We start from the raw sequence: 18,305 nt of genomic DNA, 5'->3' as shown, positions 1-18,305 counted from the left end.
GTAATGATGAAAGGCAGGTTTTAATGAACCTGTGACATGACTTGAAAGGGAGCATGTTAATAATTACAAAATAAATCAACAGAATACTGCTTTCTAAAACTTTCCTTGGAGCAGTTTTTGAGAACAGCCAGTGGTGGAGAAATGAATTGGATGCTCTTTGTAAATTCAGCTTCAGCAGAGCATGGGAAAGACTGTTGACTTGAACAATAAGATTCATATCATGTTTCTTGAACTTTAGTTGTTGCTTTGTATTGCAACAACTAAGCTTAGACTTTATACTTGTAGAGTAGAGACTCATACCATTCCATGATAGCTTGACCTATGGAGGTTATCAATTCCACACCCTATTTTTTCCTTTTCTTTTTGCAAAGGCAATTGTTTGGCAATCTAAAAGCATTTGTTTGAATTGTGAGAAATAAAATCCAAATCAGGTAATGAGACCCCAGGATGTATACACAGCCTTTGACAATCTGTCTTTTTTAACCCATTAATGAGTCTGCTGACTATAATATTTGGAGTCTGTCTACTATGAATAGGATTGATGACTTTAAAATATGACCTATGCTGGCTAAGGAAAAGGATGTTGTGAGAGAAGCATTGTTTTGTCCATTTTAAATAACTGTCGCGAACGGAAACGAGATTTGGTTATCCAATTAATTAATTACTTCAGGTTCAGAAGAGGTAACCTCTGAGGTGGAAATAGTTACAATAGCAAGCAAATACTGATGTATTGATATGTTTAGGAATTGCCAGGAGTGGAAAGTTTTAACTATGAAGCAAGCTTACATAGGCTGCAGTCGTTTTGTTTTACAGATTAGAAAAAGTTGGGGCAGATTTAATGGAGATGCATTAAATTACGAGGGGCCTAAATAGAATGGAATGAAAGAACTAATGGAGAAACCAACAACTGAGGGCATAGATTTAAAATAATTCAGATTAAGAAGCAAGTTAAGTAGAATCTTTTTTCATCTAGAGTGATGATGGGGACCAGAGCTCATATCTTTGAAAGGATGGTGGAAACAGAAAGCCTCATGACATTTCATTGGATACATACTCGCAATGTCATACCTGACAAGATCTGGAAAATGAGATTCGTCTGCATAGTTCTTTTGCAGCCAGCGCGAACACAATGGGCTAAATGGTCTCCTTTTTGTGATGAAAGTGTTCTGTGGACTGAATCTTATCATATTTTAGCAAAGAACTATGATTGTCAAGTTTCATGGAGGGGTTCTAAACAAGGGTCACTGGATCAGAAATATTAACTTTGATTTCTTTCCACAGATGCCGTCAGATCTGCTGAGATTTTCAAGCAATTTCTGTTTTTGTAAGTATATTCTCTCTTTTCATCATCATCAGTGTGTGTGAGTTTCTGTCTAGCCACAACTGCAACATTGAAGTTAGTGAACCCATCCATCCTTTGCGCTACACAATGTTCAGTGGTCCAAGGCATAAGGGCAATGTGCAGGTAATGGGTAAATCTCAGGTGACTGTTATTTTGTGAGCTGGACTCCATCTTTTCAGGCAGGCAATCATTGTTATTGGCAGCGGTCATTCGTTAGGAACAGCAAGGGAGTAGTCACCTCGTTAGGGGTTGACTACAGGCCCTCCAATAGCAGCAGGGAGATTGAAGAAAGCATAGGTCGGCAGATTTTGGAAAAGTGTGGACGTAGTAGGGTTGTTGTAATGGTTGACTTTAACTTTCCCAATATTGATTGGAACCTCCTTCGAGCAGAAGATTTAAATGGAGCTGTTTTTCTAAGGTGTGTTCAGGAGGGTTTCCTAACGCAGCACATTGACAGGCAGACGAGGGGAGAGGCCATTCTAGACTTGGTGCTCGGAAACGAGCCGGGGCAGGTATCAGAACTTGTGGTGGGAGAGCATTTTGGTGATACTGACCATAACTTCCTCACATTCTACATAGCTATGGAGAAGGAGAGGATTAGGCAAAATGGGAGGATATTTAATTGGGGAAGAGGAAACTATGATGTGATTAGACATGAGTTAGGAAGCATGGACTGGGAGCAATTGTTCCATGGTAAAGGCACTATAGACATGTGGAGACTGTTTAAGGAACAGTTGTTGCGGGTGATGAATAAATATGTCCCTCTGAGACAGGCAAGAAGGGGTAAGATAAAGGAACCTTGGATGACGAGAGCAGTGGAGCTTCTCGTCAAAAGAAAGAAGGTAGCTTACATAAGGTGGAGGAAGCTAGGGTCAAGCTCAGCTCTAGAGGATTACAGGCAGGCGAGGAAGGAGCTCAAAAATGGTCTGAGGAGAGCCAGGAGGGGGTACGAGAAAGGCTTGGCAGAACGGATTAGGGAGAACACAAAGGCATTTTACACTTATGTGAGAAATAAGAGAATGGTCAAAGAAAGAGTAGGGCCGATCAGGGATAGCATAGGGAACTTGTGTGTGGAGTCTGAGGAGGTAGGGGAAGCTCTAAACGAGTTTTTTGCTTCTGTCTTTACGAAAGAAACGAACTTTGTAGTGAATGAAACCTTTGAAGAGCAGGTGTGCATGCTGGAATGGATAGAGATAGAGGAAGCTGATGTGCTGAAAATTTTGTCAAACATTAAGATTGGCAAGTCACCAGGCCCGGACCAGATTTGTCCTCGGCTGCTTTGGGAAATGAGAAATGCAATTGCTTTGCCACTTGCGAAGATCTTTGCATCCTCGCTCTCCACTGAAGTCGTACCTGAGGACTGGAGCGAGGCAAATGTAATTTCTCTCTTCAAGAAAGGAAATAGGGAAATCCCCGGCAATTACAGACCAGTAAGTCTCACGTCTGTCGTGTAAAAGGTGTTAGAAAGGATTCTGAGGGATAGGATTTATGACCATCTGGAAGAGCATGGCTTGATTAAATGCAGTCAACACAGCTTTGTGAGGGGCAGGTCATGCCTCACAAACCTTATCAAGTTCTTTGAGGATGTGACTAGAAAAGTTGATGAGGGTCGAGCTGTGGATGTGGTGTATATGGATTTCAGCAAGGCATTTGATAAGGTTCCCCATGGTAGGCTCATTCAGAAGGTCAGGAGGAATGGGATAAGGGGGAACTTAGCTGTCTGGATACAGAATTGGCTGGCCAACGGAAGACAGCGAGTGGTAGTAGAAGGAAAATATTCTGCCTGGAAGTCAGTGGTGAGTGGTGTTCCACAGGGCTCTGTCCTTGGGCCTCTACTGTTTGTAATTTTTATTAATGACTTGGATGAGGGGATTGAAGGATGGGTCAGCAAGTTTGCAGACGACACGAAGGTTGGAGAAGTCATTGACAGTATAGAGGGCTGTTGTAGGCTGCAGCGGGACATTGACAGGATGCAGAGATGGGCTGAGAGGTGGCAGATGGAGTACAACCTGGATAAATGCGAGGTGATGCATTTTGGAAGGTCGAATTTGAAAGCTGAGTACAGGATTAAGGATAGGATTCTTGGCAGTGTGGAGGAACAGAGGGATCTTGGTGTGCAGATATATAGATCCCTTAAAATGGCCACCCAAGTGGACAGGGTTGTTAAGAAAACATATGGTGTTTTGGCTTTCATTAGCAGGGGGATTGAGTTTAAGAGTCGTGAGATCTTGTTGCAGCTCTATAAAACTTTGGTTAGGCCGCACTTGGAATACTGTGTCCGGTTCTGGTCGCCCTATTATAGGAAAGATGTGGATGCTTTGGAGAGGGTTCAGAGGAGGTTTACCAGGATGCTGCCTGGACTGGAGGGCTTATCTTATGAAGAGAGGTTGACTGAGCTCGGACTTTTTTCATTGGAGAAAAGGAGGAGGAGAGGGGACCTAATTGAGGTATACAAGATAATGAGAGGCATAGATAGAGTTGATAGCCAGAGATTATTTCCCAGGGCAGAAATGGCTAACACAAGGGGTCATAGTTTTAAGCTGGTTGGAGGAAAGTATGGAGGGGATGTCAGAGGCGGGTTCTTTATCCAGAGAGTTGTGAGAGCATGGAATGCGTTGCCAGCAGCAGTTGTGGAAGCAAGTTCATTGGGGACATTTAAGAGACTGCTGGACATGCATATGGTCACAGAAATTTGAGGGTGCGTACATGAGGATCAATGGTAGGCACAACATCGTGGGCTGAAGGGCCTGTTCTGTGCTGTACTGTTCTGTGTTCTATGTTCTATGTTCTATGTATGATTCGCATGTTGTCATATGTGGCCATGATCAGGATCACCTGGGGCAAGGAGTTACGCTGCAGGTTGCATGCTGATGCCTAATATTGCCAAGCAACATTGTGCTCACCTCACTCACTGGGAGTCAGTGTAACACTGTTGCTTTTGCAAGCCCTCACATTGCTTGCACTCGAAGCCCCCTCTCTTACATCCATTTTGGGCACGGTCACAGCTGTTTTCATCCCTGTTGTGCTCTTCTGACTGACAAGGCGATGGAAAGCAGCTGCAGCTGCTCCTCACACTGTGGGTTTCCTACTCCACTTACTGTGATGGCCCTTTCTTGCCCAACCTCTCTGTCATCTGTCAAGTGAGCTAACCCCTCCTCCCAGCTTCAATATTACCATCTCCTTCGACCTCAAACATTCCTCCTTCAATCTTGCAGTTAAGTTCCCCAGACTAGGTCTCACAGCACTGCTCACTAATAAACCCCTGCTTGGATTCTTGTGGACTGAACTCCAGTGCCTGTGACCCACTCCCTCGACACACTCCGCCATACGGCCCTGAATGATGAGCGAACTGACTCCTGACTGGTATGTGTACAGCTCTCTGACTGGCTTCCCATGATTTCAAGGGCTGTTTGCACTGGGCTCGCAGGGAGTGTGATCCACTCCCTGGATTGAAGAGGTAAGGAGCCTTTGTCCATGATCACCTGTGATAGGGTTAGGCTTAGGGTTAGGGTTAGGGTTAGGGTTAAGGTTAGTGTCACCGCAACTAGATAACCTACCGTGCCCAAGCCCCTATATTGAACTGGCAGACATCCTCCCTGTGCCGGGACCAGCTGACCAAAGAGTGTGTCCCATTTCTTAACTGAGGACTTCTCTGGTTAGATTTTGAGAAAAGGCCATTTGCTTGCAGCAGTGTACTGTGTTTGTCATGTGTATGCTGTCACATGGTGCAGGAGTGAGATTGATGTACCACACTGCCACACAGCAAGATATCCACCCCTTTTACTGGTGACATGAGAATCTTCCAGGTTTGTGCAACTGCAAGGTGATGCAGCAGTGCTGTGAACCCTCAAGCTCTGACTGAGAGGCCAGAGCACCAAAAGGCAAGCCAAGGCAGGGACGCTGTGAGTATCCAGGTATGCTAATAGAGTGAGTAGCCTTGAAGTGCAGCCTACTTCAATCTATGATTTGGGTACCTGTCCCTGTGCACAAAGTGTCCTTGCAGTAGTACTCCAATTATTAGTTGTCAATGTACCTCATGTGCAGCATGGTCATTCAAACTGTAAGTTACACCTAATTTGCATAAGAGATGGGTGGCATGGTGGCTCAGTGGTTAGCACTGCTGTCTCGGTGCCAGCCGCCTAAAATCGATTTCAGTCCTCAGGCACCTGTCTGTGCAGAGTTTGCATGTTCTCCCCGCATCTGCATGGGTTTCTGCCAGGTGCTCCAGTTTCCTCCCGCAATCCAAGGACATGCAAGTTAGTTGGATTGACAATGCTAAATTGCCCACAGTGTTCAGGGATGTAGGTGAGTTTACCATTGGAAATGCAGGATTACATGGATAGGGTCAGGGGTTTGGGCCTAGGTGCAGTGTTGTTCGGAGGATCAGTGTGGACCCATTGGGACGAATGGTCTGTTTCCACACTGTAGGCATTCTATGGATTCTATGTGCCATAATGGTGCAATGGGGCTGATATGCTTTGGGTGCGAGTGTCTAAGGATGTGTGATGCGTAAGGCCACTGCCCAAGGAGTATAACCTGAGATATTTGTGCTGCGGGCGCAATATGGAAACCCAGAGGATTGAGTGACAAAGCTGCAGTTGCCAGGTACCTGCTCGGACTTTCATGTTGGGAATTACTACGTCTAGTTTCTTTGTGGTGGAAAGGGAATCTTACCAGTAATGAAGCCAGATTAGGTAGTAGGGAGCGTGATAATGCATGATAATAGGCATGATATTAATCAATGACAATAATAGACAATGATAATAATCCTTGTTAATAGACATCTCACTGCTCACTAGTGGGAATCGAGTCTTAAAGTCTGGAAATTATTTGGAAAATGCCAATTATTGCTCCTGTTTGTGAGAAAGACCTCATTTGACTTTTCACATGATCGTTCCATATTTCTCACCACGTCATTCAGGTACTGGGAAGATTCTGCACTCTGTTTTCCTTCCTACACAATCTGCCATTGTTATTTGTTGTGTAAAGTATACCCTGGCCTATTGACCTGTGCTCTTAAAAAAAGGGAAAGTTGAAACTGCAATCTCAATCATTTTTTTAAAAGAACTGTCCACTGAATGCTGTTATAATACAGCATGTAGATCTAAAACAGGGCTTCGGTAACAGAAAGTGTTCTGGTTCATGAATATTATGAAAATGCTCATTATTGCAAAGTACATCTCTTAGTCTGCCTTGCTACACCATAAATTTTATGTAAAATTCAACAATAACTATGGGCTACTCAATTTAAAAATGGAGTCTTACCCCATTACACTTGTATAAATGGAATTAAGAGTAATGGATAAATCTGACATGATTTTTTGGTCCATTTCTTAAAAACAAAAACCATGTTTAAATATTTAAACCTAGAATTACTGCCATATTAGCATATTGATATGTTCATATGAGGTTCATTGTTCTATTTGAATGGGAATCAACCCATTTGAAATAAACTCTTTAAAACTTTTTTTAAAATTAATGCTAAGGGGAATGACCCCATGACCACAATAAATGTCTACATAATGATATCACAAACAATCTTTTGAGGTTTCATTGGAATTGAGTGGTGCTGAAATGTACATGATGTTCATTCCTATAGTTTAAAAACCAATCACATGTTAATGATGAATTACTGATCATATGTAGGTTGCAAAATTTAAACTGGTTACTGGAACATGAATATTAATGATGTTCACATGAGTACCATTCTTTTGAGGAAATAAAGCTAATCAGCTGTAAGCTGTGAAATATCAGAGTATGACACTGAAGGGAACATTTTGCATTGTCCTTATTGCCACAAAATTATAAATCCTTTTAAAAATAGGGTAAAAAACATTATCTTCCACTGACTGCCATCAGGATAATTTATGCGCTTGCTGCTCAGATCCATTGTAGCTGATCCAATGTGGAGTAGTGCAGTGATACAGCACAGAAAGCATCCAACAGTCCAACTAGTCCATGTTCCCAAACTAAACTAGCCTCACCTGCCTGCATTTGGCCCACCAAAGCTCTCCTGTACATGAACTTATCTAGCGAGTTTTGAGAAGATTTGTAGCTCAGGTTGAGGTTCTGGATGTGAGTTTGCTCACTGAGCTGGAAGGTTAGTTTTCAGACGTTTCGTCACCATTCTAGGCAACATCATCAGTGAGCCTCCGACGAAGCGCTGGTGTTATGTCCCGCTTTCTATTTATCCGGTTAGGTTTTCTTGGGTTGGTGATGTCATTTCCTGCATTGGTGATGTCATTTCCTGTTCTTTTTCTCAGGGGATGGTAGATTGGCTCCAAATCAATGTGTTTGTTGATGGAGTTCCGGTTGGAATGCCATGCTTCTAGGAATTCTCGTGCGTGCCTCTGTTTGGCTTGTCCTAGGATGGATGTGTTGTCCCAATCAAAGTGGTGTCCTTCCTCATCTGTATGTAAGGATACGAGTGATAGTGGGTCATGTCGTTTTGTGGCTAGTTGATGTTCATGTATCCTGGTGGCTAGCTTTCTGCCTGTTTGTCCAATGTAGTGTTTGTCACAGTTCTTGCAAGGTATTTTGTAGATGACATTCGTTTTGTTTGAGACCCTATACAGACAACAAACAAAACGAACGTCATCTACAAAATACCTTGCAAGAACTGTGACAAACACTACATTGGACAAACTGGCAGGAAGCTAGCCACCAGGATACATGAACATCAACTAGCCACAAAACGACATGACCCACTATCACTCGTATCCTTACATACAGATGAGGAAGGACACCACTTTGATTGGGACAACACATCCATCCTCAGACAAGCCAAACAGAGACACGCACGAGAATTCCTAGAAGCATGGCATTCCAACCAGAACTCCATCAACAAACACATTGACTTGGAGCCAATCTACCATCCCCTGAGAAAAAGAACTGGAAATGACATCACCAACGCAGGAAATGACATCACCAACCCAAGAAAATCTAACCAGATAAACAGAAAGTGGGACATAACACCAGCGCTTTGTCGAAGGCTCACTGATGATGTTACCTAGAATGGTGACGAAACGTCTGAAAACTAACCTTCCAGCTCAGCGAGCAAACTCACATGAACTTATCTAAATGTCTTTTAAACATAATAACTGTACCCGAATCCACCATTTCCTCTTAACTCCAGTGATAAAAGTCCCAGCTTATCCAGCATATTTAAAGTCATAGATTCTTTGAGATGTACAGCACAGAAACTGATCCTTCGGTCCAACTTGTCCATCTGACCAGCTTTCCTATATAAATCTAATCCCATTTGCAAGCATTTGGCCCATATCCCTCCAAACTCTTGCTACTTTTATGCACATCTAGATGTCTTTTAAATGTTGTAATTATACCAGCCTCTACCACCTTCTCTGGCAGCCCATGCAATACACATAACATGCTCCGTGTGAAAAGGTTGCCCCTTAGGTTCCCTTTAAACCTTTCCCTTCTCACCTTAAACCTATGCCCTCTAGGCTTGGACTCCCCTACCCTCCATTCCCCAGCAACATCCTCATAAGTCTTTTCTAAACCTTCTCCAGTTTAATAATAACCTTCTGATAAAAGAGTGAGCAGAGCTAGACACAGTACGTCAGAAGAGGCCTCAACAACGTATTGTACAACCTCACCATGACATCCCAACTCCTATATTCGAAGGTCTGAGCAAATGTGCTAAACTAGAATTCTACAGTGGGCGAGGGGATAGGTAGATGCCTGAAAGACTAGTTGAAAATGTGTCCCGTCCTCTTAAACTGATGACTTGCCATCCTAAAGTATAGAATTTCCCTCTGGAGAATGATCTGTTGAATGAGATCAGTATCTTTGGAGTAAAGGCAAATGAATGCAAAATATCACAAAAAATAGAATGTGGATAACAAAATTAATTTCAAATTAGCAGAAACAGGAACTGATGTAAATAAGAGTTTGGAGATAATGGGAACTGCAGATGCTGGAGAATCCAAGACAACAAAGTGTGGAGCTGGATGAACACAGCAGGACAACTCGTTTCATCCAGCTCCACACTTTGTCATTTTAAATAAGAGTTCAGATGTTTTTCTTACAGCAAATATCTAAATTGTTTCAGTTAAAACGATCTGATGAGGAATGTCTACATATAATGATAACGTAATTATGAAAATAACTTTGCTACATGCAACATGAGTCAATTAAGTCTGTTCTTGACATTGCAAATGCAGAACAGACAATAAGCCACAATCCCTGGTAATAGTGGTGATATGGTAGACATTAATGTCCTCTTATAATGAAAAGTTGTTAGAATTTATAAATTGGTCTGTTGTGCAAATCCAGAAATACACACAGTAGGATCAGGGTTAGGTTTGCACAAGCTTATTTTCCTTATTTTCCTTCATTCACCAGGAACACATTTTGCGAAATTGAATGTAAAAACAGAAATCACTGGAAAAGCTCAGCAGGTCTGGCAACATCAGTGGAGAGAAATCAGAGTTTACATTTTGGGTCAAGTGACGCTTCCTCATAAACTGATGGGAAATTGAATGTATGGTCCTCGTGGCCTACCACTTGAAACATTATAGGAAGCATGTTGCTGATTTCCTGATGTGTGCTCCCCTCAGAGTAGGACCTCACAGATGGGTAATGTATCAGAAAAATTGGTCCGTAAAGTTAGAGAATTCAGGTTGAGAGAAACATCCCTTGAATAGCAAATGTGAAGTTTATAGTTGTACTGAGAATTAATGCGTAGTTGGTACCTTGGATTAAACCAGGCAATACCATCATAACAAGGCCAAAAAGGTTGAGTTTCAACCTGTAAGCCCTTCCAACATGCATCAGTGACAGACAGTACAAGTGGGAGAAATAAATGTGAAATACTCCAAATGTTGGAAATCTGAAATAAAATCAGGACATGCTGAAGACACATGATACATCTGGAAGCGCCTGTGAATGTTGCATTTCTCCACCACTTCCTGTTTTTATTCAGTTAAAAGAGGTACCTGGTCATCTGTGTGATGGAAAACAATTGGAGCCCCTGTCATTGTTGGCTATAGTTCCATGCCACAACACACAATACAGGATGCGTCTCAGCACAGAAATGTGGATTCTGCAAGGTGGAATGGGGGAAGGTTTGCCAGCTGATTGTAGGCTGGCAGGATCAGATTGGCGCCAGCAGCATAGCGTTCATTCACAGATGCTTCCAGATGTGCTGTGTGTCACATGCACTTTCTGTTTTTATTTCAGATTTCCAGCAGTAATATTTTGCTTTCATCTCTCTCTCACTTGTACTGACCTGGCTAATAGGGATTTGGGACCTGCCTTCTTGGGTTGTCTGTGGTGGAGATTGTGGTGCAATGGATCAGTTCTGCCTTTGCAGCGCAGAGAACTCAAGAAGATGGCTCTTTTACTGCTGATTACTTATGTAATACTTGGACTTAGAAGTATGACTTTAGCCATATAACAGACAATGATAGAAATGAAAGAACATTCTTAAAACAAGAAAGTGAAAAATAAACTAGCCTGTTTTAATGTCAGATTTCCAGCTTTTGCCATTACTTTTTCCTATTAATCATATGAAAGGTTGCCTTTAACACTCCTACAAAGCAGGAGCAGGACATCCATCTAGAGATTCAGCTGGCTTCTCTGGCAATCCTCCTTTTCCTCAGAATTTTGCATTTAAGGACAATACTTGCTACTTCCGGTCCCAAGTTCCCAGTTCATTTTGCTTTAGGAGTTCAAATCTTTCAGCTTCATTGTCTCAATTAAAGTCATCTTTGAAGTTTTCTGACTCCTCCTAGTTCATTACAGGAAGTTAACAAGGACACCAGTCTCTGGAGTCCCAACACTCCTTTCCTAATCAGGCAAATTTCAGGCCAGCAGCGATCACTTCCGTCTGCTTGGTGAAATATAGAGAAAAGATTCAGGTATTTTAATATGTGCCACCGAGATGGTTAAACTCTTTGGACTGTATATTATTTTATCAAACCATGTTCACAACAGGATGCAGGTGTTTTCAGTTCTTAGTCCATTCTCATGCAGTCAGCAACATAACCATTGTGTGGCAACTCACACAGAGTTGGTCTCTCAAACTGCCCAAACCCACGTTTTTCTAAATCTCTGCTGTCAACCTTTGGATGATGTTTTGGGAGCTGCTCCAAGATCTTAATTAGTGGTGCTTTGACATCCCTGTAAGGATGCCTAATGAATAAAAAAAAGGTGGCTTTTTAGCTAATGTTCTGCTTCCCTGTTTGGGAGAGTCCCACTTTGGTCTATTTCAGTGGTGACGCAACACTTTAAGACCATGATGTGAGTACGGGAGCTCCAAAATATTGCATCAGGACATTTTTCTGAAGGCCTTTATTTATATTGAAGCCCTAAGGTCCTTTGGTGATTTTACATCATTTACTTATCAAATTAAGTTATTAAAAATGCCTTTTGGAAAAAAAAAGTTGTTTTTATGAGTACATGAAACATTAACCACAGTTGCAGTAGTATTGCTCACCTTTATGATGTAATTTAAGTATGGGAAGCTTAAACAGGGCTTTGAATCTGTTGTGTTCATTAGGTTGCTACAATCTTAGATGATCTGAAATTAGCTCTTTGCCATGAACCTGATATCATCTTTCTTTGTGTCGGTTTACAAGGAGAATGAGCTGAGCAGATTCGTTGTCGAACCATGCTGCTGAAATGCATGAAAATCAATACAGAAAACCCTAACTGGCTTCCAGCACTGTCTGGAAGCATAGCCTTTCTCACCACTTTCGTTGTAAGGTTATGTATACATGGTTACTGTATATTGTCATATGGGTAACTTTCACCTCCACATACATTGAGTCTTTTTTACATTTCTCAGCAGGATTCACTATGGCACGTTTGTAGTCACTTTTAGAAGAAGAATGTTGTAGGCACACTTCAGCACATTGAGAGACTGTACGCTACACGTAGGCTATTGCTTCATTAAAATACAGGTTCCAAATTTGTATCCTAACAGATGAAGATACGTGCATAAAAGTTTATTCAATTCCAGTTGGAGAATTTAGTTCATCTTTTTTATTAGCAAATTCATCCTTGAATTGTCATTATAACATTATTAGTTTATAAGTTCCAATGGATTCATTCTGATTTTTTATTCTTTATTCTATCTCTGCACTAACTAGAAAAAACCCTTTAGATCATGAACCTTAGTATACATTTGAAGTGGTCAAACCTAAACTTCTTGAAGTATTGCTGATGAGAAATCTCAGGAGATCGCTACTTGACTGGCTATTTATTTATTAATACTCTGTATATAATTAACCTTTGAAAAGTCAATTCATTGATACTGTGATGGTGATAGCTGACTGATAAATCTTGCTGCAGATGAAGTAAAGTCCAAGAGTGGAAATGGTTAAATGCTTCTAAAATAGCCGTGTGAAACACAGTAAAGCAAAGTGACTAGATAGCAAGAGGATGAGAACATGCACATAATAAGTGCCAAGTTTTATTTCCTAATAGGCATGGAAACAATAATTCCACTGCCACTGATACAATTTGATTAAATTGGCCTTGATGGTTTAGGGAGAAGTAATATGATTAAATGTCTAACAGCAAGCTTTTGGGTCTGTGATGGACAGCTTGGTTTACAGAGTTTTGAACCCTGGGTTGAGAGCAGCCTTAATGTCACGACGCCTAATCCCTTTACAGCCTGTCATACTTCACGGAAAAGGTTCCTCTTATTAATTTTGCCGACTAGCACTCACTTAGCATTTGCTTTCCAGATAATTGACAGCAAAGGTGACGTGTGGTGTAAGGGACATTGTAAATCAGAAATAATTTCAAAATTGCCTGACTCTTGAATCGTTGGATAAGCATATATATGTAAAAATATCTTTATTAGGGCTGACAGGAACAGCAAATGTCATCTGAGTATTTCATAATGTACCAGACAAGATTAATTTTGTCTCTGATTGTCAGGAGATTCAGTATTTTGTTGCATCACCTGACAGGCCTATCCACATGGGCCCATGTAAATTTTGGACAATTTGGCTTGTATAATTTATGAGCAGTCATGCTATCGGAAAAAGGTCAAGTGTGTAGTATTCCACTTTCTTTCCTTATCAAAGATCAACATGTAACCAGGAGATGATTTTGTATTTTTGCCTTTTTACTTTTCCCAGTGTTACTATGTAAGCTATTCTTAACAATATTTTGTTTACATGAAGTCGGTGTTTATTTAGGTGTATGAGGTGCATAATAAATTTAGCATCTCTCAAAGACACTTGTGAAACTGGAATGCCAGAGCAGTCTTGCTTATAAAGTTGAAAAGATCATCTTTTAAAAGTAAATTTTTACCTTGCTGTGTGTCCTTAGACAGTAGTTTTAACACTAAAATCTAAATGCAGACAATACAGGATATGCGATGCTTGACATATAGCTGGCACACAATGGAATTGTGCATGAGGGTTCTTAACAAGGTCACTAAACTAGGCTGTTCTGCTCCTTTTAAACAAAATGCAGAAAGTATGGAAATGTTCTGCTGAAGTGCTCCAAGTCAGTATTTCAAGCTTCTGAGTATCTAGTTGAACAGAAATAAACCACAAGAAAGGAAAAATAAGGAACACAATAGGAAATGTAATGATAAGGGTATTAAAAAACAGAACAATTGATATCCAACAATGCTTGAAGGGCAGTGCAATGTGGTTAGGCTCTTGCAGCAATATGAACCATAAAATCACAACGATTGATGTTTGGGAAAGTTTACACACTAAGTCAAATGCTATATGAGGTGATATTGTGACATCATCTTACCAGCTATATTGTAAATCCTGGTGAAATGTCTAACACAAGATGCTCTACCTTAAGGAGGTGAAAGTCTGAATGTTGCAGAGAAATAACAGCATGGTGGGGAAATGTATGAGACTCAATAAAACAATACTTTGAAACAGATTGTGGTGAAGGATGAAATAATTCTCAGGAGAAGTAGTATTTATCTTATGTTTTAAAATAAGGTCTACCACATCTTAGGAACTACGTACAAGTTACATTATACTGATGGTAACACGCGAGTTTTGAGAAGATTTGTAGCTCAGGTTGAGGTTCTGGATGTGAGTTTGCTCGCTGAGCTGGAAGGTTAGTTTTCAGACTAACTGATGGTAACACGTCTGGTTACAACTATGGCTGTCTAGAACTATGCAAGATGCCCACTTACTGCTCAAACAGCCACCTTCAGCTTGGGTCTTTGATTAACCTTTTCATGGCCATTATCTGATATAGCTTGTCTCACTTCCTGCCAGTTACGAAATTGCATCGCTGAGAGCTGCCTGCTGATAGTTGCTGTCAGTTGTACATCTCGAGATAGTGTCACAGGGTAGAATAGCTACAGCAACCCCACCCCGGCCCCACCAGGAGCAGGTTCAGTCAAGGATGAAGGCAGACCTATAGCAGAAAGGGTTTTGTATGGTTGGAGTGACGAGATAGGGGATGGGACATCAGCATCACGAACAAGGTATGGTCCTCTGTTGCTCGATCCCAAACCCACCTTCCTGTTGCCTATGTGTTGAATAGGCCCCACCCCCTATTAAACTGGAAACAACTCCAAGAGGGCTTCCATGACAGTGATTCTCCTATGCTACTTTAATTACCTATGAAAGGGCATCCATTGATGGTGGGCAATAAGTCAATTTCATATACAGAGACAGGAACATGTAGTCCTCCCGCCCATTATCTTTTGCCCAAATAAATGCACCTGCTCCTGAAACCTCACCAGCAAACTACTGGCCCTCCTATAGGGCATTCAGTTCTGGCCTTTTTCCTTTTCTCTCTGCTTTATATGGTTTATTTTGAATTTTGAATCAAAGGCCTGTCATGAGGCCTGCTTGCTTCAATCTTTCCTTTTCTAATGTTAAACACTACCATTATATTGTACCACAGCCTGCATTGCTCTAATAAGTGAAAAAGACTCACTACTTCAAATCTTTCTTCTGACTTCTAGTAGTGTACTCCTTTCAACTTTCCATTGACTCTGTGATATGACCTCTCTGAAGCCTGTATATCCTTCCTACATAGCGAAGCCCACTACTGCCTAACAGTGCTCTATGAGGTCTTATTAAAGTTTTATATGGCTCATCATTACCTCTTGGCTTTTATGTTCTCTACCTTTGTGATAAAATCTAGAATTCCATTAACTCTTTTAACAACCATATCAACCTGTCTTTAATGTCCTGTGAACTTGTACCCCAAATCACTATTGGCTAACCATTCATTGAAATTCCAATATGCTTCAGAGTATAATTGCTGCTGGATTTTTTTTGACATAAGTATCACCATACACTTATTGGAAGTGATTTACACTTGTTAGTCCATTCCCTTCCAATCTGATCAACGTCCCTTCAGAGCCTCCAATGGTATTTGATGGAATTGACACCTTCTCAATAAAACGTGTTGGGGCTATTGAGACAGCTAATCTCTGTTTAGGAGATTTGGCCTGGATTTTACTACAAAGAATCATTTTATTTGTGCTAGCGAGTGACAGAGAAAATGCATCGATGTATATTGGCATGATTAGCAATCGTTTCATGATGCAAATAATACCCAGATCTTTGAAATGTCAGACATGGGAGATCCATGATTATTGTAGACCAATATTTCAGAGCAGTAAACTGATTTCCAGTTAGTGCTAACTTTTCTGCTGTTAAAATTGATAATCATCAAAAGCATTAAATAGGGGTAAAAAATGGTATTTTATATATGCTGGATACCTGTTTTATACAATTTAAAGTATAATTGAAATCTTGCGTGCAGCAAATTAACATTTGAAAACCGTCATAGCCTCAGGCTCCCTCTATTTTGATTGACTCCAAAAATATTTCAAATATTACTTCACAGTTTCTGCAGAGCTCTAGCAAAATTCTTTCCAAATTTGTAGTCTACTGCTTTAGATCAGTTTCTATCGAAGGCATAATGCACTTAGGGACTGTATCCTGACTGTATTCAACATAAACAACATCATTGAGGGAGACCTGCAGACCAAAAATAAACTTATTTGTATTGCATTGCACTATTGTAACATTGGAAATAAAGCAATCAATTTACTCACCACACATTCACACCAACAGCAAAATGCTAATGACTTGGTAATCTATTCCGGTGATGTTGGTGGGGAATAAATCTTAGTCAAGGTGTCAAGGATAAGTCTCTGAAAATGAAAAAAACACTGAGGATCATAGCGGTTCAGGCAGCATCCACAGAGAGAAAGCAAGCTAATGTTTCGGGTCTAGGTGACTCTTCATCAGAGCTGAAGTGAAATGTAAAGGAGGCAGCAGTTATGCAATAGTTAGTTGGTGGGGGTGATTGGAATGCTGAGGGAGAAAAAGATTAAGTGATTGAACAATTCTCTACTCTTCCTCAAAATAGTGCTGTGAAATATTTTGCACCCAATTGAGAGAGGTTTTGGTTTAATATTTTATTTGAAAGATGGCATCTCAACACAGCAGCTCACTCAAAACTGCATTGTAGAGTCAACTGTGATTCTTCAGCTCAAATCCTGCAGGCGAACTAAGACCCACAACCTTCTGACTCTGAGGAGAGAGTACAGCTGACATGCACTCAGATATCTTACAGGACTAATTGGCTATCAAAGCAATGCTTGAGGGCCATTTGGAATTGCTTCTGATCATTAAGCATAATTTAGTTAATCTTTGTTAACATACAGATCATAATGTCTTAGTTGAAAGTGATTGTGTTCCAGAATCTCTCTAAGCTTGCTGTTGTATTCATACTTGCATGTTAGTAAGTAGCAGCTCCTATTGCACAATAAATGATTAATAGAATTTGATTCTGACCCATGTGCTCCTTAAAGACAAAGGACTGAAATGACCCGCAATAAATTGTATCACATCATCTCTGTTGAATATCGTTGTAGTACAATTCCAGTCACTATGTGTTCACATGTATAACCTGTGATTTCAATTTACAACAACATGGAGAACTCTAAACTCAACTTCGGAAAGATAGTTAGCACACACAGCCTGATGTTGGGCACTGGAAGTGTGAATGTTTTAATGTCACTTTTGCCGGAAATATATTTTTTTTACTACTTCATATTATAGCAACCATCAGTTCTGGTTCAGATATAGTGCTGTCACTTCTTAGTCAGAAAATTATAGGTTCAGGTCCCATGTCAGATGCTTGAGTGTATAATTTAGGATGATGTCTGCTCTCTCAGGTGGGCATTAAATATCACATAGCACTATTTTTGAAGACAGGCAGTGTAGTTCTCCCAGTATCCTTATCAATGTTTATGGCTCAACACACATGACTATAACAGAATACATGTGTTTATTATCATATTATTGTTTATACCATCTTTCTGTTAGCAATTGGCTGCTGTGCTTCCTAGTTATGTTATTGGTTTTAAAGCTCTTTGGGATAGTCTGAGACTGAAAGGTACTATAGAAACACAAGTCTTTTGCTTTTACTTTAAACAAAACTGTCTATATGTACACAAAGCATTCAAGTGTATGGATATCATTGCATAGTCTTTCTTGACATGTTTGTGAGATCAGCAACAACTTTTTTGCAATCAAATATTTAGGCCAGCTCAGGGATAGGGTTAGCCTTGAGCATAAGCAGAACTGAAAACATCTGTGAACAGTGCATAAAGTATAATTGCCCCTTGAGTATTGTTTAAAATCACCTAAACATGAGATCCCATTCTAGATATATCACAGTACTGCTTGCAAGACGTTAAACTGGCCTTTTCAACTTGGACAACGTATTGCAAAAACAGCAAATTTGTACATCTTTTGTTGTAAAATGTGGCTAGAATGTAATTTTACCTCAATTAAAAACAGCTGCAAAATTAAGTAACCCTTGTTCCTTCAATGACAACTTGATCAGCTCTAACAAGTCCCCCTGTCATTTAAAAAGTGCAAGAAATAAGATGGGATTGGGTGCTCCCTGCTTTACAGCAAACTCTGCACACAGCACTGAGCCTTTGTACTTCATATCATGTACAGCAAGTAATCGT

Source organism: Stegostoma tigrinum, chromosome 33 (assembly GCF_030684315.1).
Source record: "Stegostoma tigrinum isolate sSteTig4 chromosome 33, sSteTig4.hap1, whole genome shotgun sequence".
NCBI lineage: Eukaryota > Metazoa > Chordata > Chondrichthyes > Orectolobiformes > Stegostomatidae > Stegostoma > Stegostoma tigrinum.
Note: the sequence above shows the minus strand (reverse complement) of the source record.